We start from the raw sequence: 23,598 nt of genomic DNA, 5'->3' as shown, positions 1-23,598 counted from the left end.
ATCAAGACCTACCGATTAATGATGAGGAACATGAATTGTTACACCAAAGGGGAATAGAATAACATGTAATTTTATGCCTATTTCAGTTCTTGGCACAATTTCACCTCTAACAATACTTCTTGAAATGTAAACTTGATGGGGGAACATGAGGAAAATGGTTAGGAAAGTTCACCGAAACCTTACAAACTCATAATGTCCTTGAGGGTCTTGCAGCAGTCCACATTTCATAGAGCCTGACTGTCCCAAAGCTTGGAGGCAAGAATGGCTCCCAAAACTATTCTTTTCCAGTTAGTGGGACAAAGGGTGATCTCAGCACAAGTAAAAAGCCTTTCCAGGAAAATCTGAAAAAGTAGAGCCCTGGTCTTTGACTTTCACTCATTTTAAGTTCTGTGATAAATAAGAACTGGTAGGAGAGACAGACTTCATGTGTTTTTTACATGCCTTTTATTCCTAGGTGTTACAGAGACTTGCTTGGCCAGCCACAGGCCAGGTCACAACTGCAAGTCACACACATCTGCTGCCTACTCTGCCTTTGCCCTATTTCCAGCCCAGTTTTGGTCACAGGAATGAATGGACATCTTAGCAAAGGCATCCTAAAGTCACGCATTGTGTTCTCACCTGTCCACATAGAAAGGGCAGCACATACAGGTCCAGCGCAGAGTCAAGTTGTTCACTAAATTCTGGAGTGCCTACCATGCGCTGTGCATCACACCTGGCTGGGAGATCTCTGGTGCTTGTACATGATACTTGAATGTGTAAATCTCTGATGAAACTGAGCATTTACCTCTTTTTGGTGGTCACAAGTGCCTCCCTGCAGCTGAGGTGCAACAGGACAGGTGGTATAGACGGGTGTGCCTGAGCCCAGGCTTTCCAACTGTCCAGCATCCCTGCACTTAGTGCCTTTTTAAGAAATACACATGCACACAAAGTACAGTCCTTCTCACACCCCCGCATTCTCACACCTCCATTAGCATTTCGTGAACTTCATCTCTGTCTTACCTAATCTGAAGCTCAGTCACTCGTGGTTTCAAGGCGGGAACAGAGCTGCCAATCTCTGTACCTCTGGGACTCCTCTCAACTTGCCAGGCGGCTTGTGAGATGTCGTGATTTCTTTTCCATGTATTAAATGTCTATTCTACAAAGAACTGAGTGAAGTTCCCAGCTGAGTCAAGACTACAGAGGGAAGCTGTGATTTGGTGTTCGCTAAGGGTGCTCTGCAGAAGAGTATATATGTCATTTGACAAAAAGAAAAAAGTCCTGCTCTTCCTGCCATGTGAGGATGCAATAGGAAGTTGACAGTCTGTAACTCAGAAGAGGGTCCTTCCCAGACACTGAATCACTGGCACCTTCACCTTGGACTTCCCAGACTCCAGAACTGTGAGAAACAAATTTCTGCTGTTTATATGCCACAGGCCTGTTCTGTTATGGTACCATGAACTTATCAAGACAAATGCCCAGTTGCTATAGCAGCATTTGTTGAAAATACTGTCTTTACTCAATTGTTTTTGACATTTGTTAAGAAATTACCAGGGTATTTTTATGTAGACCTATTTCTGTGTTCTCAGTTCTGTTCCATTGGTTTGTGTGTCTATTTCTCCACCAATCCCACACTAGCTTGTTTACTGCATTCTTAAAATCAGATAATGTAAGTCCTCCAAATTCGTTATTCTTTTACTAATGTTTTGGCTATTTTAGTTACTTTAAATGGAGAGACTCAAAACTTTCTTCCTTTAAAATATTTAAGTAGTAAATATTTTGCAGGCCATATGCTTTCTGTTTCAACTATTCAACTCTGGTGTTGTATCACAGAAGCAGCCATAAACAATAAATAAATAAATAAATGAGCGTGGTTATGTTCTAATGAAAGTTTATTTTTGAACATTGAACAAAAAAAAAGAAAAAAGTCCTATTTAAAGAGCATGTTTACTGTCTGAAAGTTATCAGACTGACAGGTCAGATTGGCCAATGTTCTCCAAACTCAACTGCATTTTCAAAAACACATGTTTATTGACTATTTTCTGTTCTAAGTGAAATTTTGTCCCCATTCCCCCAAAACTCAGCTCTCTCAGGTATCTCAATGAACCTCCTTACATGGCTCAACTCTACGGGAATAATTAGAGCCGTGTAGACGACACTGGCAATCTCTCAACTTCCTGTCATCTCTACTGGCAAACCTGGTATGTGCCATTCCTCATTCACGGACACCAGTGGTCCCTGAGTAGGTGGGGTTGTGATTTCTCCATCTTCTCACTGAAGCTAACTCTTCTATCAGTGAAGTTGATCTCACCCCACTTCTGCAGAACACTGGGCCCCAAATTACCTTTTTGAAGAATTTCTCCCACTCTGCCATAGATTTTCCCCATTACTAACGTGTTTACGTTGTCCCATCCTAATGGCTCACAACCCCTAGAATGCTTCCTCTCATTTTCTTACAGTAAATGCCCTGATGCTGGCTTCTCATCTCCCATTCTCTCCTTAACCCACTTTAGTCTGCCCCCTACCCCTATCACTCCATGGAAAATAATCTTGCTGAGGTCATCAGTGCCTGTGTACATACAAACCAGAGTTCTCCATCCCACCTCTCCAGTCCCCAAGCCTCCTTAGTAACATAAAGGGCACTGCCGTTTGCCTGGTTGCTGGGGCAAAACCTTCCAATGGGGTTAGCCTACTCCAATCCATTAGCAATTCTTGTCATGTTTACCTCTCACTGCTTTATCTGGCCACTTGGTATTCTATTTGTCACACTCACTGCTATCTCTGTTATTGCCTCCTGACTTCTCTGCTTCCATCCACTCTGCCTCCCAACAGTCTACTCTCCCCAAAGCAGCCAGCAGAGCCTCTTTAATTAAGAACATTTCACTCCCCTGCCCAAAACCTGCAAAAAGTTTCCCATCAAACAAATACAAATTTAACTTCTTTCCGCGACCTGCAAGTGACGAAAATAAGACCTAGCCAGACAATCAGCTCTAATGCATCTTTTGAAGCAAAAATTAATATACGACACAGTATTATACATCATATTATATTACATTGTTATATTATATATTATATTATATAAGATCCACTCTTCTAGTAAAATAACACCAGGTATTATATTAATTTTAGCTCCAAAAGATGCATTCGAGTTGATTATCTGGCTATGTCTTATTTTCGGGTAAACACGGTATGAAGCCAGACATTAAAGAGATTTGCAAAAATGAGAAGAGTGACACACTTTTCTTTTTTTTTCAAAGCATGAGAATTTATCTTTGTTTTACAAAAGGTCTTGATGGGTGATTTCTTTTAAAAATTAAAGTTTATTGGGGTGACAATTGTTAGTAAAGTTACATAAATTTCAGGTATACAATTCTGTATTACATCCTCTATAAATTACATTGTGTGTTAACCACCCAGAGTCAGTTCTGCTTCCATCACCATATGTTAGATCCCCTTTACCCTCATCTACCACCCCCCTCCCCCCCTTATCCTCTGGTAACCACTAAACTATTGTCTATGTCTATGAGTTTTTGTTTCTCATTTGCTTGTCTTGTTCTTTTGTTGTTTTCAGTTTTATATACCACTTACCTGTGAAATCATATGGTTCTCTACTTTTTCTGTTTGACTTCTTTCGCTTAGCATTATAATCTCAAGATCCATCCATATTGTCACAAATGGTCCTATTTCATCTTTTTTACCGCCGAATAGTATTCCATTGTGTATATATACCACAACTTCTTTATCCATTCATCTATCGAAGGACATTTTGGTTGTTTCCATGTCTTGGCTACCATAAACAAAGCTGCAATGAACATTGGAGCACACGTATCTTTATGTATAAATGTTTTCAGATTTTTTGGGTATATACCCTGGAGAGGGATTGCTGGGTCATATGGCAATTCTATTCGTAATTTTTTGAGGAACCTACATACTACCTTCCATGGCGGCTGCGCCAATCTGCATTCCCACCAACAGTGTATGAGAGTTCCTTTTTCTACACAGCCTCTCCAACACTTGTTACTATTTGTCTTATTGATGATAGCCATTCTAACCGGGGTGAGGTGATATAGCTCATTGTGGCTTTTATTTGAATTTCTCTGATGGTTGGTGATGTTGAGCATTTTTTCATATGTCTATTTGCATTTGTATGTCCTCTTTGGAGAAATGTCTCTTTAGGTCCTCTGCCCATTTTTCAATTGGGTTGTTTTTTGTTGTTGTTGAGTTGCATGTGTTCCTTGTATATTCTGGATATTAGCCCCTTATTGGAGGCACTGTTTGCAAAAATCTCCCATTCAGTTGTTTGCCTCATTATTTTGTCGATGGTTTCTTTTGCTGTGCAGAAGCTTTCAAGTTTCATATAGTCTCATTCATTTTAGCGTTTACATCCTTTGCCTTTGGAATCAAATTCATGAAATGCTCTTTGAACCCAAGGTCCATAAGTTTAGGACCTATGTTTGCTTCTATGCAGTTTATTGTTTCTGGATTTATGTTTAGGTCTTTGGTACATTTTGCTTAATTTTGGTACATGGTGCAGACAGCAGTCCAGTTTCATTCTTTTGCATGTGGCTTTCCAATTCTGCCAGCACCATTTATTAAAGAGGCTGTCTTTTCTCCATTGTATGTTTTTTGCTTCTTTGTCAAAAACTATGTCCATATTTATGTGGTTTTACTTCTGTGTTCTCAATTCTATTCCATTGGTCTATGTGCCTGTTTTTCTGCCAATACCATGGTGTTTAGATTATTGTTGCCCTGTAGTACAAGCTAAAGTGAGGGAGTGTGATACCTCCAGCATTGTTCATTTTTCTTAAGATTACTTTGGCTATTCGGGGTCTTTTGTGGTTCCAAATAAATCTGATGATTTTTTTGTTCTATTTCTTTTAAAAATGCCATTGGGATTTTGATGGGGATTGCATTAAATCTGTATATTGCTTTGGGTAATATGGCCATTTTATGCTGATTCTTCCCATCCATAAACACGGAATGTCTTTCTATTTTTTTGTATCTTCTTCAATTTCTTTTAAAAATTTCTTATAGTTTTCAGCATATAGGTCTTTCACATCCTTGGTTAAGTTTATTCCTAGGTCTTTTATTCTTTTTGTTGCAGTTGCAAAAGGAATTTTTTTTTTTTTAATTTTTTCTGAGATTTCATTGTTAGTATATAGGAAGGCAATGGACTTTTGTGCGTTGATTTTGTAGCCAGCAACTTTACTGTATTCGTTGATTGTTTCTAGTAGCTTTTTGGTGGTCTTTAGGTTTTCTATATATAGCATCATGTCACCTGCAAAGAGTGATAATTTAACTTCTTCATTCCCAATTTGGATGCCTTTTATTTCTTTCTCTTGCCTGACTCCTCTGGCGAGGACTCCCAACACTATGTTGAAAAGCAGAGGTGATATGGGACAGCCCTGTCATATTCCTGAACACCGAGCAAAAGACTTCAGTTTTTCACTGTTAATTATGGTATTAAGTGAGGGTTTGTCATATATGGCCTTTATTATGTTAAGGTATTTTCCTTCTTTACCTATTTTATTAAGTGTTTTAATCATAAATGGATGTTGTATCTCTGCATCAATTGATATAATCTCATGGTTTTTGTCCTTTGTTTATGTAATGTATCACATTGATTCATTTGCATATGTTGAACCATCCTTGTGCCCTTTAGGATGAACCCCACTTAGTCATGATGTATAATCTTTTTTTTTCCTGTTCCTATTTATTTTTTTATTTTTTTAAATTTATTGGGGTGACAATTGTTAGTAAAATTACATAGATTTCAGGTGTACAATTCTGTATTACATCATCTATAAATCCCATTGTGTGTTCATCACCCAGAGTCAATTCTCCTTCCATCACCATATATTCGATCCCCCTTACCCTCATCTCCCACCCCCCACCCCCCGCCCCCCTTACCCTCTGGCAACCACTAAACTATTGTCTGTGTCTATGAGTTTCTGTTTCTCATTTGTTTGTCTTGTTCTTTTGTTGTTTTTGGTTCATATACCACATATCAGTGAAATCACATGGTTCTCTGCTTTTTTTTTTTTTTAAAGATTTTTTTATTGGGGAAGGGGAACAGGACTTTATTGGGGAACAGTGTGTACTTCCAGGCCTTTTTTTTTCCAAGTCAAGTTGTTGTCCTTTCAATCTTAGTTGTGGAGGGTGCCATTCAGCTTCAAGTTGTTGTCCTTTCAGTCTTAGTTGTGGAGGGTGCAGCTCAGCTCCAGGTCCAGTTGCTGTTTTCTAGTTGCAGGGGGCACAGCCCACCATCCCTTGCAGGAATCGAACCAGCAACCTTGTGATTGAGAGGACGCACTACAACCGAGCCATCCGGGAGCTCAGCAGCAGCTCAGCTCAAGGTGCCATGTTCAATCTTTTAGTTGCAGGGGGCGCTGCCCACCATCCCTTGCGGGAGTCAAGGAATTGAACTGGCAACCTTGTGGTTGAGAGGCTGCGCTCCAACCAACTGAGCCATTCGGGAAGCAGCTCAGCTCAAGGTGCCGTGTTCAATCTTTGTTGCAGGGGGCACTGCCCACCATCCCTTGCGGGACTCAAGGAACCGGCAACCTTGTGGTTGAGAGCCCACTGGCCCATGTGGGAATCGAACCGGCAGCCTTCGGAGTTAGGAGCATGGAGCTCTAACAGCCTGAGCCACAGGGCCGATCCCCAGATATACTTTTTTTTTTTTTTTCCCAGATATACTTTTAATTTCAAATGATTTCTTACTTAACTTTTCAACTGTTTACTTACATGGTTCAAATGCTTCCTTTCTATTTTCTTGCCCTAAGAATAAAAAAAAAATTTCATATGGATCAATTCTGATAGAAACGCCATAGAAAAATATAAACATTGGCTAATTAACTGACAGATTATCAACATACAAAATGAGACAAAATTCAGTTTTTCATTTCCTTGAAATTTCGAACAAAATTCGTCATTTAAATCACCTGGCAAGATGAATCCCATAAAGTAAAATGTAAAAACTTAGTTTTACTTTTGGACCTAACATTCTATACTGGGTACAAATGAAAGACTGTCCATGTGCAAAAGAAAAGGGCAAAGCAAATGAGGCTGGGGAGAAACTTAGCTGAGAAAATGGTTTACCTGTGGCCCATCTGAAGAACCTCACAGTATCTCTAATTTGCATTTCTTTCATTACACGTGTGACTATTTCCCACAGTAATCAGAGCTTTTCCCACTGTAATGAGTTACCTGTCATTTGCATGTATGGTCTGTATTGTACCCACTATGAAAGGGAGAGGGTGATGACCAAGAAATTATTGATAGAGGCAGCGTATTTCAGAAAAACATAATTTCAACATATTGATTTCCATCCATTCCAATTCTACAGAAATGTCAGCAGTTTCTGGGTCAGCTGCTGGGCTCCTGTTTACTTAAGGCTTCCTGCATTTACTGAACTGCTCCATCATCCCAATCCTATACACTGTATTAGTTTTATGGCCTGTGACACAAACATTCAGAGCCTCGCAGCTACCACACACTAATGATGTTATCTCTACGTTCACACCCCACCCCCCCACCCCCCCCAGTCAGGTAATTTCTACCTGGTGGCCTTGAGCTGGCCTGTCTCACCACAGGGCACACAGCAGTGCCTGTCTCCCCCAGTCTACTGCTCCCTTGAGCCTTGCTTCTGCTCTCCTGGCCTCAGATAATCCTCCTCACCCAGGCTTCCAGTCCACTCCTGCAGCTGCCTCTACTCGGTTCTCAGTCTTGCCTTGTTTTAATCCTGAATCCATGTTTTAGTGACTGCGACTAACATGTGACATTTCATAGAGTGAAGCCCACCTTTCTTCTAGTATGTATTTCTAAACAGTACTTTACTCACTTTCTTGGACGTTTAAGAACATTTCTGCATTGCAATTTACCTCCATATAATTTCACATTATGCAGTGTTACTGTTTTATCCCTAAAACTTAATTGTTTTAACACACTAAAAATGGAGATGAGAAAAAAGGTAGTATCCCCAAAGCTGCTATTCACATCATGCATAATTCTGTAAGTTCTTTTCATATTACTAGATCAAACAGATACATCCCTATGCTACCTAACTCAAAACACTGTGAGGATCCAATGAAATGCAGGAGCACTCTATATAGTATATACAAAGCACCATAAATGACAAAACAGAGCTTTCCCCAATAAGTTCAAAGGCAAAAAGGGAACATTTAGCATTTCATTGGAAACTGTATGAAATGCCCCTCATTACCCACACCCAAATATCATGTTAAGGAAATATGTACTTTGGCTACCCACGAAAGGGAAGGAATAATAGTCTAATCATTAGCAAGACTTTCTCCTGGTGTTTTTTTTTTTTTTCTTTAACAAGCCAACGCACAGATCCCTGTTTCTGTCATATAGAACACTGTATGAGGTGTAAAAAAGTGCTACATACCTCATTACTGAATATCCCTACAGTCACCTTCGAAGTATTCCCTTTGGGAAGCTATGGACTGATGCCAGCGCTTAGTGCACCCTTCAAAGCAATTTTGGAATTTTTTTGGAATGGCCATCAGAGGTGTCGTCGTATTACCCTTGATGTCCTGAATGTGATCCAAATGTCTTCCTTTCAATATTTCTTTTATCTTCGGGTAAAGAAAGAAGTCATTGGGGGTCTGATCAGGTGAGTAGGGAGGGTGCTGCAATACAATTATTTTTTTCCTGCTAAAAACTCCCTCACAGACAGTGCTATTTTAGCTGGTGCATTGTCGTGATTCAACAGCTATGAACTGGAGAAAAGTTCAGGTTATTTTCATCTAACTTTTTCACACAGCCTTTTCAGCACTTTCAAATAGTAAATAAATGGCTGTTTGTCTAGTTGGTACAAATTCATAATGAATAATCCCTCTGATACCAAAAAAGGTTAGCAACATCTCTTTGACTCTTGATTTGGATTGACGGAACGTTTTTGGTCATGGAGAATTGGCTGAGTTCCATTGTGCACTTTGACGCATTGTTTCAGGGTCGTATTGGTACACCCATGTTTCATCATTAGTGATAACATGGCATAAAACATCGTCTTGCCTCTCCAAAAGTTCTTGGCAAACTTCAACTCTCCTTTGCTTTTATTTCTTGGTGAGCTCCATTGGGACCATTTTTGCACACATTTTCTCATGCCAAGATTTTCAGTTAAGATTATCCTGTTTCTCTATCTATATTTACTTGGTCTGCGATGCTTCTCACAGTTAGCCGACAATTTTGATGTACAATTCAATTAATTTTTGCAATTTTTTCTTCAGTTCTGCTCATTACTGTCTGCCCTGACCCCTCTTCATCAGTGACATGTTTTCTCCCCTCAGAAAACCATTTAATTCATTGGTAAACTGTCATTTTCTTCATGGCATTATCTCCATAAATTTGGACTAACATGTCCCTGATTTCACTTCAACTCTTACCAAATTTGACAAGCAATTTAATGTTTATTCATTGCTCTAATTCATGCTTAGACATTCTCGCGACAGCACACAAAAACACACAACAATAATGAACACCACTCACAGCAAGACACCACCACACATCAACACAAACACAGCATGAGACACTGACATACCAACGTTATAAAACCTTACTGAGCTGTTTATACGGAGTTACCAATGTATGCACACGGTGGCTAGTTCATGAACTTAATTGTCACACCTCTATGTCCTTTCCTGGACTTCTTTATTTAACTTATCCTGGAGGTCACTCCATAGCAGTAAACAGAGATCTTATTCTTTTGTACAGCTCCGAAGTTCTCTACTGCATGGATGCACCAGGTTATTTTACCAGTCCCTTACTGGACATGAGTTATTTCCAATATTTTTCTTCTGAAAATAATGCAACAAATCTTCGTGAATATGTGGATTCCTATTTGTGGGGTATGTCTTAGGGATAAATTCCTCAAAGTAGGATTTCTTGATTAATACATCTGCATTGTTGGGAGATTATGCCAATGTCCCCTTCATGGGGTCGAACCATTTTTCATTTTTATCAGCTATATACAAGGATAACCCTGTCTTCACAGCCTTACCAAACAATACAAGTGTCAAGTTTACTCATTTTCTTCCAATAGGAGAGAAACCACAATATACTTTTATTTTGCATTTCTCTTATGTGTGAAGACATGTTTAAATGTAATCTGCATTTCTTTTTCTGTGACTTATCCATGCATATCTTTGTTACTTCTTCTAGATTCACTTAATTGCTTTAAATCAGCGTATTTTAGGACTTTGTTTTTTTTTTCCCCAAGCCACCGTTGGCTCTCACCTGAACTACTGCACCAGCCTTCTACCTGGTCTCCCTGCTCCCACCCTCACCTGCATGACAGTCTGTCTCACACAATAGCTTCTCTCTTTTTCACTTTCTTTCTCCCCTTCCTTCTTTCCTTCCATCCATTCTTCTTTCAAGAATTAATATTATTTCCCTGCATATGATCCTACAATGGTTTCTGTAGGAGCCTGACTCAGAGAAACTATGCTATCCGGCAGCACATGACCTAATTCCTGGAACCGTCAGTTTGCCCTTAAAAGGTCACGTCTCTGATAAGTAAAGCTCCTTCCTCATTCCGCTCTCTCCTTCCTCATTCACTCCCCGCCCAGTTTACCCTAACCCATATAAGCTTGTAGCTACAATAAAAATTTTGAGGCTTGATCAGAACTTTGTCTTGCCTCCATTTCTTCGCGCCTCCTATTTTCTCTTTTCAGGGTGTCTCCCTTCGGTCCCTGTTGAATGCCCCGCTGGTCGGGGCATTTCTGGCGCCCAACGTGGGGCTCGAAGATCCCAGACCCCTTGAAAAACTGTCTGCCTTAAGTCCGGCCGGACACATCGCTGAGTCTCCGCACGATTTTACCGCGCGAGCCTGACTCGTTTCCTGATCTCCGCGGATACAAGCCGATCCGTGAGCCTGATCTGATAGAGGTAAGCAGACATACGAAAATAGATGTTTTGGGATGATTTTAGATTTAATATTACCCCTCGGTCGAATGAATGTGTGAATGAGTGATAGTTCCACGACTTCTCGTCACGGAGCTTGCTTGGGCCCTAATCTGCGGTTCCGGTTCTGTCATACGGCATAACGGCGACTGGACTCCGGTCCACCAGTTCGGGGGTTTATACCGTAGCGCCTTAGCCAAGACAGATTTAGTCCCACAAGGGGCACGGCCAGATGGGCATCTGATTGTTTCGCTTGTTGATTGAAGGGCCAACAAGGGGACCATGGGTCAGACATTAAGTTCTCATGAACTGTTCATTTCTGGGTTAAAGAGTTCCCTCAAGGTGCGTGGAATTAAGGCTAGAAAAAAGGATCTCCGTGAATTTTTCGAGTTTCTGACAGATATTTGTCCCTGGTTCCCCCAAGAAGGAACGATTGATATTAGGATTTGGAAGCGCGTCGGTGATGCGTTCCAAGATTTTTATAAAGCCTTTGGGCCTGAAAAGGTCCCCGTTTCTACTTTTACTTACTGGAATCTTATAAATGACGTCCTCAGGGTTCACTCTCGTGACCCGGACGTTAGAGAGGTTATAAAAAAGGGGGAGAGCCTCTTAAAGGAATCGTCCCATCCCCCGTCTGAAAATGACTCCATGTCTATAGATATCCCTATTACTGACCCTAAGCCCAAGCCCTGTCTCGAGGAAGGCCCTACCCAAAATTCGGCTAAACCCCCTAGTCATCCCTCATTAAGACTTTATCCCTGCCTTAAAAACCTTCCCCAAGATTCGGACACAACCCTCCCTCCCGAGGACCAGGCTACCCTTGAGGATGCGGCCGCTCATTACCATCAGAAGGACCCCTCTGTATCGTCTCCTCCACCCTTCCGGCCACCTCCTTATATCATCCCTCAACACCCTCCATTCCTCGCTCCCATCGTCCACGGTCCCCCTTCTACTATTCCTCACTCCAATCCCCCTACTCAAACAGCCGCTTCCCTAACACAACAGATTGCCTCTCTTCGAGAGGCCCTCCAGGAAAAACGCCAACACATTAGTCTTCTCAAAAAATTCCGTGCCCTTGAGGCTGAACTCGCTGCACTCTCTGGGCTGCCCTTTTCCCCCCGTCTACCCCTAAAACGAGCTCCTAAACAAAAACCTGTCCTCGCTTTTCTGGTCACTCGCAGACAGGCTGCAGAGGTAGGTCCCGATACTCAGACCCCTGAGGACCCCCAAGAGGAGAATACCGCGGAGGAGTCCGATAATGAAGCTGAGGAACAGGATAACCCCCCCTCAGAGGAAGAGACAGGGCCCCTAAGAGACAGACAGCGCTACCGCCCTTTAAACATTAAGTATTTAAAAGACTTAAAGGCTGCGGTCCACGCTTATGGCCCTGTGGCTCCCTTCACGGTAGCCTTGCTGGAAAGCCTCACCGACCGTTGGCTAACGCCAAATGATTGGTTCACTTTAGCTCACGCCGCCCTGTCTGGCGGTGATTTTGTTTTATGGCGCACAGAGTATGCGGAAATCGCACGAAAAATGGCTGAACGAAATACTCAGAGCCAGTCCTCCCGCTCCTGGACTAGAGATCGCCTTCTCGGCCAACCACCCTATAACACCAATGAGACTCAGGCCACCTTCCCCCCAGGCTTATTAGCTCAAGTCCAAAATGCCGGCCTCAAGGCCTGGCGTAAACTCCCACCCAAAGGGCCCGCCAGCACCTCCTTGGCCAAAATCCATCAAGGGCCTGACGAATCCTATTGCGATTTCATCAGCCGCCTAACTGAGGCTGCCGAGCGTTTAATTGGAAAAGAAGAGTCAGATAGCACCTTTATTAAACATCTTGCATTTGAAAATGCCAATGCCACCTGCCAAGACGCCATCCGCCCCCATCGCAATGGCTCCCTCTCAGACTATATTAAACTTTGTTCTGGTGTCGGGGCGTCTCACGCCATTGGTCTAGCCATTGGAGCCACACTAAAAAGCTTCACACAGGACAATCAAAAATCCTGTTACAATTGTAAACAGCCTGGTCATTTTGTCCGGGAATGCCCTATAGACAAACAGCCCCGTCAGCCACCTTCCACTATCTGTCCTCGCTGTAAACGCGGCAAACATTGGGCTAGAGACTGTCACTCCAAGGTAGATGCTATGGGTAACCCAATTCCCCCCAGGTCGGGAAACCCCCAACGGGGCCAGCCCCTGGCCCCAAGTCCCCAGAACAAACCAGGGGCAATACGGTTTGTTCCTCAGTCCCAGTCTCCATTACCTCCCTTTGCAGAGCCACCCCAGGCAGTGCAGGATTGGACCTCTTGTCCCCCACCCCAACATTATTAACCCCTGATCAAGGCATACAACTCCTCCCTACCAATGCCCATGGGCCTCTACCACCCAATACCTTCGGGCTAGTCCTTGGGCGCGGTAGTTCAGCTCTAGCGGGGATTAATATTATCCCGGGAGTAATTGACCAAGATTACACGGGGATCATTACTCTCCTGGCCTCAGCGCCTAACGGGCCGGTTACTATTCAACAAGGCCAGAGAATAGCTCAACTTATTTTACTTCCCTTAGATTCCTCCACTAAGTCTAACCTCCCTCACCCCAGACTACACTCTGCCTTTGGGGCCTCGGATACCTACTGGATACAACAAATTACCCCTGACAGACCCCTACTCACCCTAAAATTAGACAATAAACCCTTTGAGGGACTCATTGACACTGGGGCTGACGCTACGGTCATCGCTTCTCAGTTCTGGCCTGCCTCGTGGCCTACCACTGTTGCCTCCACCCATCTAAAGGGCATCGGTCAGTCTACTAACCCTAGACAAAGTACAAAACTTCTCACTTGGACAGACAGTGAAGGTAATACCGGCCACGTCCAACCTTATATCATCCCAGGGCTGCCCGTTAACCTCTGGGGACGCGATATACTTTCCCAGTTAAAGCTTATCATGTGTAGCCCCAATGAAGTAGTCACACAACAAATGCTCAACCAAGGCTTTGTCCCAGGACAGGGGCTTGGAAAGTCGGGACAAGGCATCAAACATCCCATAACTGTTATAACCAACAATAATCGGACAGGTCTGGGACATCCCGACCAAAATTTCTCCTAGCAGCCATTGACTTCCCTGTACCCCATGCAGACAAAATAAGATGGAGATCGGATGAGCCTGTATGGGTAGACCAATGGCCACTTAATTCAGAAAAACTCACAGCCGCCACACAGTTAGTGCAGGAACAACTGGCGGCCGGCCACCTTGAGCCTACCACCTCCCCGTGGAACACTCCTATATTTGTTATTAAAAAAAGAGTGGAGCCTGGAGACTTCTCCAAGACCTCCGTGAAATTAATAAAACTATGTTTGCCATGGGGGCCCTTCAACCTGGCCTCCCTTCCCCTGTTGCCATACCAGCCAATCACGCCAAAATTATTATTGATCTAAAAGACTGCTTTTTCACCATTCCCCTCCATCCCCAAGACAGAGATTTGCCTTTAGTCTCCCAGTCATTAATTTCAAAGGACCCATGCCTCGCTATCAATGGAAGGTCCTTCCACAAGGCATGGCCAATAGCCCTACACTTTGCCAAAAATTTGTGGCCCAAGCAGTTGACCCTCTTCGCACTCGGTGGCCCTCTATTTACATCATCCATTACATGGATGACATCCTTTTGGCCGGGCCATCCTCCGAAAAGGTTCTCCAATGCTGCCTGGAACTTACTAAAAATCTTGCCCAATTTGGTCTCCAAATCGCTCCTAACAAGATTCAAATACAAGATCCCTACTATTATCTTGGCTTCGAGCTCAATTCCAATCTTATTACCACTCAAAAGATTGTGCTAAAAACATCCCATCTCCGTACGCTCAATGATTTTCAAAAATTCTTGGGAGGCATTGACTGGCTCCGGCCATATCTCAGGCTCACTACAGGACAGTTAAAACCATTATTTGATATCTTACAGGGAGATCCTAATCCTCTCTCTCCGCGTTCGCTTACTCCGGAAACTCACCGATCCCTTCAAATAATACAATTAGCCATTGAACAGCAACAGATTAAACACATATCTTACCACCAACCCTTTTCTCTTATCATATGTGCCACCCCTCACTCTCCAACGGCGGTACTATGGCAAGAGGCCCCCCTATTGTGGATTCATTTACCCTCCTTGCCTGCCAAGGTTCTTACTCCCTATCCCACATTAACAGCCAACATCATCCAAATAGGGAGAGAAAAAAGTCGACTATATTTTGGGAAAGACCCTAACCGGATTATCCTCCCTTATACTAAAAATCAAATTAATTGGCTCATGCAAAACGATGATAACTGGACAGTAGTACTTTCTTCCTTTCTGGGTACTATAGACAACAACTATCCTGCCAATAGGTTGCTCCAATTTACACGAGTTCACCCATTTATTTTTCCAAAAATTACCAGTGCCAAGCCCCTATTAGCGGCTGCCTTAGTCTTCACTGACGGCTCCTCCAACGGTCAGGCTGCCTATGTTATCAATGGCCACACTTTTACAGTCCCCTCACCCTATCAATCTGCACAGCTAGTTGAACTGTTTGCTATCCTACAGGTTTTTATCCAACTCCCAGATACTCCATTCAACCTATATACAGATAGTGCTTATATCGCCTTCTCCCTTCCCCTTCTAGAAACTGTGCCCTACATCAAACCCTCCAGTAATGCAGTCCCTCTTTTCTGCCACCTTCAACGGCTCATTACCTCAAGACATCACCCCTTCTTTGTTGGACATTTACGGGCCCACTCTGACCTTCTTGGCCCTTTAACTCAGGGCAACGCCCTTGCGGATGCCGGCACCCGACTCATCCTCTCCGTTCTCACCGACCCCCTAACCAAAGCTCAACAGTGTCACGCCCTCCATCATTTAAATGCCCGCACACTCCACCTCATGTTCAAAATCACTAGGGATCAGGCCAGAGAAATAGTCAAGAGCTGCCCTGGATGTGTTATTCTTCTCCCAACACCCCACTTAGGGGTCAACCCTCGGGGAATTCTCGCCAATGAAATCTGGCAAATGGATGTTACCCATATCCCAGAGTTCGGGTCCCTCAAATATGCTCATGTCACCATCGATACTTACAGTGGGTTTATCTTCTCCAGCCTCCATACAGGAGAAGCGACAAAAAATGTTATTGCCCATGTCCTCCAGTGTCTAACTGTGCTCGGAAAGCCCCAAAAGATAAAAACTGATAATGGCCCTGGGTACACTTCCCAGGCCTTTAAACAGTTTTGCGGCCAATTTCAGATTCAACATGTCACTGGTATCCCGTACAATCCCCAGGGACAAGGAATTGTTGAACGGGCTCATCAAACCTTAAAAAACACCTTAAATAAACTCAAAACATCCACTTCCTACCCCACTAAAGGTTCTCCTCGTAATATTCTAAATCACGCCCTGTTCGTCCTCAATTTTCTACAACTAGATGACCAGGGTAACTCCGCTGCAGACCGCCTTTGGCGTCAAAAAACAAAACATCAATACGCCAAGGTCATGTGGAGAGATCCCCTCACGGCAAAATGGAACGGGCCCGACCCAGTTCTCATCTGGGCGCGAGGATCTGCCTGCATATATGATACCCAATAAAACAATCCCCGTTGGCTACCCGCTCGTCTGGTTAAACCCATTAACCCCCCTATCACTAATCCATCACCACCAGGGACTTAATCCCTGAGAAAATTTCTTTTTCCCTTCTTCCACAGATGTTCCACCCAATCATTCTCGCTGGATATCTACTCCTGGTGACTTCTTGCGTTTTGGCTGGCTATTGTTAATTCCACTGCTCCTGCCTGCCCCGCTCCTAATCATGTTTTCATCTGCGGCAACGGCCTGGCCTTCACGGCCCTCCCCACCAATTGGACTGGCCTCTGTGCACTGGCTTTTCTCTTACCAGATATAGATATTCTACCCGGAGATCAGTCACTTCCTATACCAGCCCTTGATCTTTTCCCTGGACGACAAAAACGGGCCCTCGCGTTCATTCCCCTTATGGCAGGACTAGGTATAACCGCCGCTATGGCCACAGGTGCTGCCGGGGTAGGAGTGTCCGTAGACACTTATCAACGGCTCTCTCTCCAACTTATTGATGATGTTACCACACTATCAGATACTATTAATGACCTTCAAGACCAGGTCGATTCCTTAGCAGAAGTAGTACTCCAAAACAGACGAGGGCTTGATCTTCTAACGGCGGAACAAGGGGGGATCTGTTTAGCTTTATAGGAACGATGCTGCTTCTATGCCAACAAATCCGGCATAGTGTGAGACAAGGTCAAGAGACTCCAAGAAAATCTTCTTCAACGCAAAAAACAACTTCTTGACAACCCCTTTCTAACCAGTTTTAATGGTCTCTTGCCTGTCCTCCTCCCCATCCTTGGCCCCATTCTAGGATTACTCCTACTTGTCTCCCTCGGACCTTGTTCATTTAATAAACTAACAGGATTCATCAAACAACAAATAGACAACATTTTGGCCAAACCTATCCATATTCATTATCAACGTCTGTCCACAAATGACCATTCGGAAGGTAATCATACGGGCTCCAGCTATATAAACTTGTAGCAGACACGGTGGCTGAAAACGTGTCGGCCCGATCTAAAGGGCTTGAGCACCAGACGGCTGCAGCGACTGGGTACTGCAAGGGAGGGTCCCGATTGACCCAATTTCAGCTCTCCCTGAACTCATGTCCAGACTGCATAGGGGTTGGTGTCTAAGTCAAAACAATTGCCTCACCCCTGGTCCAAAATGGACACCAGAGGCTACGCCTTGCGCGTTATTCGGGCCGTCTGAGACCCCTGAGTTCCCGTCTCGGTTAAGGCTCACTCTCTTAAAAAGATAAAGAGAGAGGAGATGTAGGAGCCTGACTCAGAGAAACTATGCTATCCGGCAGCACATGACCTAATTCCTGGAACCGTCAGTTTGCCCTTAAAAGGTCACGTCTCTGATAAGTAAAGCTCCTTCCTCATTCCGTTCTCTCCTTCCTCATTCACTCCCTGCCCAGTTTACCCTAACCCATATAAGCTTGTAGCTACAATAAAAATTTTGAGGCTTGATCAGAACTTTGTCTTGCCTCCATTTCTTCGTGCCTCCTATTTTCTCTTTTCAGGGTGTCTCCCTTCGGTCCCTGTTGAATGCCCCGCTGGTCGGGGCAGGTTTCCCATTACAACTAGACTACAGTCATATTTTTGACAAGGCCCACTAGGCAGGAAGCTTAACCCACCACATTCCTCCTGGCATTCCTCTCACTCTGCTGCAGCAATCCCCGTGTCTCTCTGTCCTTCACTGGCATCAGTGTATCCCATCTGAGGAACTCTGCGTAGAAGCCACTTCTCCCACATCCTCACAGGGCTCCCTCTCATTGTTAGGACTGCTCAGTGTCACATAAAGAGATTAGCTGTTACCAGCCATGTAAACTGCCCTCCTCCCCAGTCCATGACCCTCTGTGACTTTCTTCCCAGCAGGTCACCACCTGACTTTCTCGATGGTTCATGTGTTCTCTGCTCCTCTAGAACATAAAGACCTGAGTTAGGGTAGGGGCTTTGTCTTATACACCACTGTTTGTTCTGCATGTGGAATGGTGCCTAATAAACACCTGTTTCAGTGGACCCCAGACCAATTAAGTTTCTCCCCATTTTCCCATATCTCCCAAGATTTCATCAAATGCTGTCTTTTGACTTGTTGTCTAAGGCCAGTATTACTTTCTGATCGCTTAGTATAGAGTTTATTCAGAATTAAAGACACGGACAAGCTACTGAGAACCACAAAAACCTAAAAGAGGAGTCCTAGTGTCCTGGGAAAAACCAATGGTAATTTTAATTTGGGATAAGAACATTCAATGTTAAAATACCTTAACTAGAAAATAACATTCTAATTAGCTTACATGAAAGGATTCCGTCTGATCTACAAGGAGGTACAATGTGTTTGTTTTCATCTGTGCAGCCAGAATAAAGCATTAGAATGGGATTGTGTATGGTGTCCCTTTAAAAGATGCCCAACCATAAAGGGTGGGTAAATGAATGATGCTCCAACCATTTGCTGGGACACTATATAGTTATTAAAGGCATGCTGTAGGGTTCCAGACAGGTGCACCGAGACATAGCCTGGGGAACTCTCTAGGTGTCAAGCACAGTTCCAGGAGCTTTGTGTCATTACTTCTCTTTATAACAAAAATGTATAAAGCAGCACATAAAGAGTGACCTCATTTTCATAAAATATACAAAATGTGTTTATATGCATACAAAAGATTCAGGGAGAGTCAACACCAAAATACTAATTAAAATTCCGGATATTCTGAGCATTAATGACTTTTCTGTATTTTCTAAATCTTTTACATCAAATGCTTAATAATACTGTCACCCAAAAAAAATCACAAGTAAAAAAAGACAGAGGGGTTAAAACAACTGTAGAAAGAGGAAGGATCTGATGCTCAGAAGGTTTTCCACATAATATTGCCAATTCCCTGTCTACTCACTCTGGGGAGAAGGGGAGAAAAGGGTCACTTGACAGAGCACCTGTAGCCAGCAAATGAGTAAAGCTCATGAGGTCAGAACATAAAAGGCTGTATGAGAATTGATAGTTAAAAACAATATTGGATCACAGGACCTTAGTGTCTTTTTTTGTTACGGATACTATCATCAGGTATGTCAGTTATACTGCTGGATAAAGGTGAGATAGTAGAAAAATTCTTTAAGTCTATCTGAAATCTACACTAGGTACTTAGGAATACCTTTCTGAAATCAATTGAAGATACCACGTTCTTCTGTTTCAGAAGAACGAGGCAGAGAATCATTCACGGATGATTTTGTGGCAACAACCAAAATAATGCAGTTCTCCATTGTAGAAAAGCCAAAATGTTTCCCATGCAAGGAGGTCTTTCTTAGTTTGCAGGGAAACTAAAATAAACTTGTCTGAAACAAATACATTAAAAGCAAACTTTCAGTGTGCTTATACTTTATAGTCGGTGTTCTGATCTTGTTTCTATGGAAGCTGAGTAATAGGCAAATGCTGAAATTGAGGTTTCTTCAAAAGACAAATTGAAATGAAATTTTAAGTATCATATAAAACATAAAAAGGTAAATTCTGTCCTCTCAACCTCTGTTTTCAACTTTTCTGATTCAAACTCCTTCTCCCAGTCCTTTGCTTAGTCCTTCTTCCCTTACCTGCCTCTTTTCAGCTTCTCCCAACATCCCTGTGTCCAAGGCAGTGGGCTTCAATTTGAGGTCACCAGAACAAACTCTTTAAAATAGATCAACTCGTTTACCTGGTAAATGGATGCCATTTCATGACTTCTAGTTTTACTCTCATCCATCGTAATAAGTTTACAGACATAAAACAGAGAGGTAATGTTGCTTCTGAGTTGTGTACCTCACTTTGAATATAAGTAAGACTGGAGTAAATTAAGATAAGCCTAGTTTATGGATCAATGATAAAACATAAGTCATATTCTGAAGAGTTTTGTCAGCACCTCAGTAACTGAAATTGGCATGCCCATCACATCAGTCTCTTCTGTCCAGTAGGCAGCTGCATTACACAGTCATTTCAGATCTCTAAGTCTCGGCTTCTTCACTGGCAATAGATAGAGACAGTATACCGGCCTTATTTGTACTTAGAAGGGCCAAGTGAGATATATTGAAAATGTATTGTCAATCTTAAAAGAATTATATAAAGGTCCTATTTTGGTCTGTCATCCAATAGTACCCATTTGCTAACAGGTTTGTAAAATCGCTCAGAGGCTTACCTTACAAAAAGCAGAGCACAATTTTTCACAAATACTTGCTTTGGGTTTCATGCTACAATTAAACTTTGCATTTAAAGGTACAATTAATCAATTCACATAATCTGTTCTTTTTTTCACAATATTTTAATATGCTGAAAACTGTACTTCCCAGCTACAAAGCCATGTCCATCATCCGGGTGTCTTAATTATTATTAATACATAGGCTTATTATTATAACTTCTAAAGAAATTATGAGCTCAACTAAAGTTTAAATACATAAGAGCTACAAGATACTAATATTCCTTCTATAAGATAATGAAATAATCGCTGGCATTTAAATGAAACAAATGGACCAATGGGGCCTTAACAGCTTTATGACACAACGTTTCCTACTTCAGAAGACAATCTTCATGAGCCCGTTGTACCCAGAATTACTGGAAATCAAACATTTCCTCCCTTCCCCCCCACCCCCCCAGCCATTTACCTCAACAATCTTAAAGGAGAACAGGGTTCTATTAGCAGGAGGGGGAGTCACGGAGGCAAACATTCTAGTGCAGAATCTGGCATCTTAACTCCCAAAACTTTACATTACAAAGTAAACTCTAAAGGTATGTTTTCTTCTCTTTTGAAATTTTTGACCAAGTCTCAGGAACCACCCCACCTCTCCTTTAGAACAGGCAACGTAAAAGTGAAGTCACTGAAGTAAGATTCAAGACATTTTGTGGCAAAATGGTACTTTTCAAGGAATCGGAACTCCGTGGGTTCGTTCTCCTTTGGGTAAAAACTATCCTCCGCAGCGCTGGCAGTAACAGGTCATCGCTCAGTTATTTTAAGTTCCCTTTCCCACCATTTTCTTTCCTTCTGTGTTCAAATTATACTCGGAAGGAATAACGCGGCTTCTATCCAGGCAAATGGAAAGAGCTCAGTGAAGAACTCTATTGGACTCTCCTACGTCATCAATTTCTAGTTTGAATTTCAGTAACAAACCCTAAAATGTTTACGTTTGAATGGTCCCGCGGAGCAACTAACTACCTTAATGGGTGGGAGCAAGGGTCTTACCCGGATAGGTCAGCACAGAGAGATGGGATGGGAACTCCGAAGTAGGGGTGCTCAAGTTTTCGTTGATAAAAGGGAGAGAACACACCCCAAAGTCTTTATAAAGTCCCACGAAACGTTCCACAGAGCCATAAACAGCAAGGGCCGAGGCCAGGAGGGTCTCAGGCTGGGGTGGGGGTGGGAATGGGGCAAATAACTGGGCGTTCGGGTAGTGAGGAGGGAAAGAACCTAGCGGGACCGATGGGGAAAGAGAAGGGGAGGGGACGCCAGGCAGAGTGAGCCTTCGTCGCCGGTGCCCAACCCTGGGACAGCCGGCTCCGGGCAGGAAGGAGCCCGAGGCGGCGGCGCCCTTCCGAGACCCTGGGGGCGGCCGCAGCTAGAGGTCCGCCCGAGCGCGAACGGCGCCCGCCGCCTCCTCACCTTCGGGCATCTCCGGGTCGCTCCTGTGTCGCAGGCGGTGGCCATGGCGGCTCCGAACTCCGGGCTCGGCGGGCTCCAGCGCAGCAGGCGACGGCGCTACCACCGCGGTATCCCGGGTGTGCCTCTCGCAGACCTCGGACTCGTAGTCCGGCTCCGCCCACCCCAGCGCGGGCCGCGCTGCGGCGGGTATTAGGGCAGAAGCAACAGGTCACCAGGCGCTTCACTCCTCGGCCGCTGTTGGCGCCCTAGCTCGCCCCCCAGCTCCACCGCGCTCTGCGCTCCCCTCTCCCTCAACAAGGACGCGGTCGGCACCGGCAGCCCGAGGGTATCTATGCCGGGACTACCCAGTCCTCCGGGCCGCCCGCCCGGGCAGGGCCCCAGGCCCGGCCGAACGCCCGCCGCCCGCCGCTACCGCCTCCCACCAGCGGACTAGTATGAGGGCGGCGACCAGCCTGGGTTATTTCCAAAGGGTGGGGACGCGACACGCACGGACAACTACAGCCACCGCAGGGACAGAGCGCAGCCTGAGCCCCGCCTCCTTCTGCAGCCGCCTCTGGACTGACAGCCGTTCTCCCGACTGGCACCTGCCAACCAGAACGCGGAACGCGAGGGACCAATCACGCCCAGAGTTCCCTCCACATGCCCCGCCCCTGCCCCGCCCCGCGGGGCGCTCGGGCCTCTGGTTGCGGTTTACCGCGCGCGGCCCAGAGCTCTCAGGTCAGAAGAGAAGCGCTGAAGGCGTTTGTTAATGCGAGCGCTCCTCGGTCAGTGGGCTCCATACAAAGTCCTGTTAGTAAAGAACCGATTCCTTTAGCAACTCGGTTTCACCGGGTCTCACCGCTGCCCACAGAATTTGGTGACACCCCAGTTGTTGACCATTTTTGTAATGAAATGCTCCTCTCCTGTCTTCCAAAAAGTGCTAGTTTCGTCCGCAACTTGACCACAGGAACCCCCGGGCCCCAGTCCTACTCTCAATAAACAGCTGTGACTGTGAGTCTTGAGTGAGACTCGAGGACAGGTCGCCCCGCCCCTTTCTCGTGGGTAAAATTGGGACCCAACACGTCCCTCCTTCCCCTGAACTTGGAAACGCAGGGATCCACCAATTTGCTTTTCTCGCCTGTATCTCCCTTCCACCGCAGGTGTTTCCAGATTTTAATTTTTTCTCCAACAACGTGTAAAGCATGATTTTCTCATACAAAAAGGAGAACGACAAAGTAGAGGACCACGATCCTGACTTGATGAAGATGATGATAATGATAGTTAACATGCGGCAAGGCCTCACTCACTATGCGCAGGGGCGCATTCCAAGAGAGGTGTTCATTTCACCGTCCAAAACAATCCTCAGTTTACAGATTTTACCGGAAGAAGTTGAAACGCAGTAGTTACCTAAGTCCCCCAAGACTATTTTATTCCAGATGGTGTGGATTTCTCCACAGGCATCTTATTGTGATTATCAGAAAATAGAGGTGTTTGTCATAACTGGGAGGT

General features: G+C 44.2%; 1 long non-coding RNA gene across 10 annotated transcripts in view; it reads right to left on the bottom strand.

The window, feature by feature from the left end:
• Nucleotides 1-22,668, bottom strand: part of LOC109438113 (uncharacterized) — a 76,263-nt gene extending 53,595 nt beyond the window's left edge. For 3 of the 10 annotated variants that reach the window (XR_012497265.1, XR_012497262.1, XR_012497261.1), the window contains exons 1-2: nucleotides 22,111-22,668; nucleotides 6,724-6,756 (exon numbers count right to left, since the gene is read on the bottom strand). This is a non-coding gene — a long non-coding RNA (uncharacterized LOC109438113). Of the gene's footprint in view, nucleotides 1-1,463; nucleotides 5,255-5,989; nucleotides 6,289-6,723; nucleotides 6,757-8,386; nucleotides 8,577-22,110 lie in introns of those variants that run through there. The other 7 variants (XR_012497268.1, XR_012497267.1, XR_002136339.2 and 4 more) reach the window with 5 other exon arrangements.
• Between the last annotated feature and the right edge of the window lie 930 nt (nucleotides 22,669-23,598).

Source organism: Rhinolophus sinicus, linkage group LG01 (assembly GCF_036562045.2).
Source record: "Rhinolophus sinicus isolate RSC01 linkage group LG01, ASM3656204v1, whole genome shotgun sequence".
Classification (NCBI taxonomy): Eukaryota; Metazoa; Chordata; class Mammalia; order Chiroptera; family Rhinolophidae; genus Rhinolophus; species Rhinolophus sinicus.
Note: the sequence above shows the minus strand (reverse complement) of the source record. Positions and strands in the feature narration are given on the sequence as shown.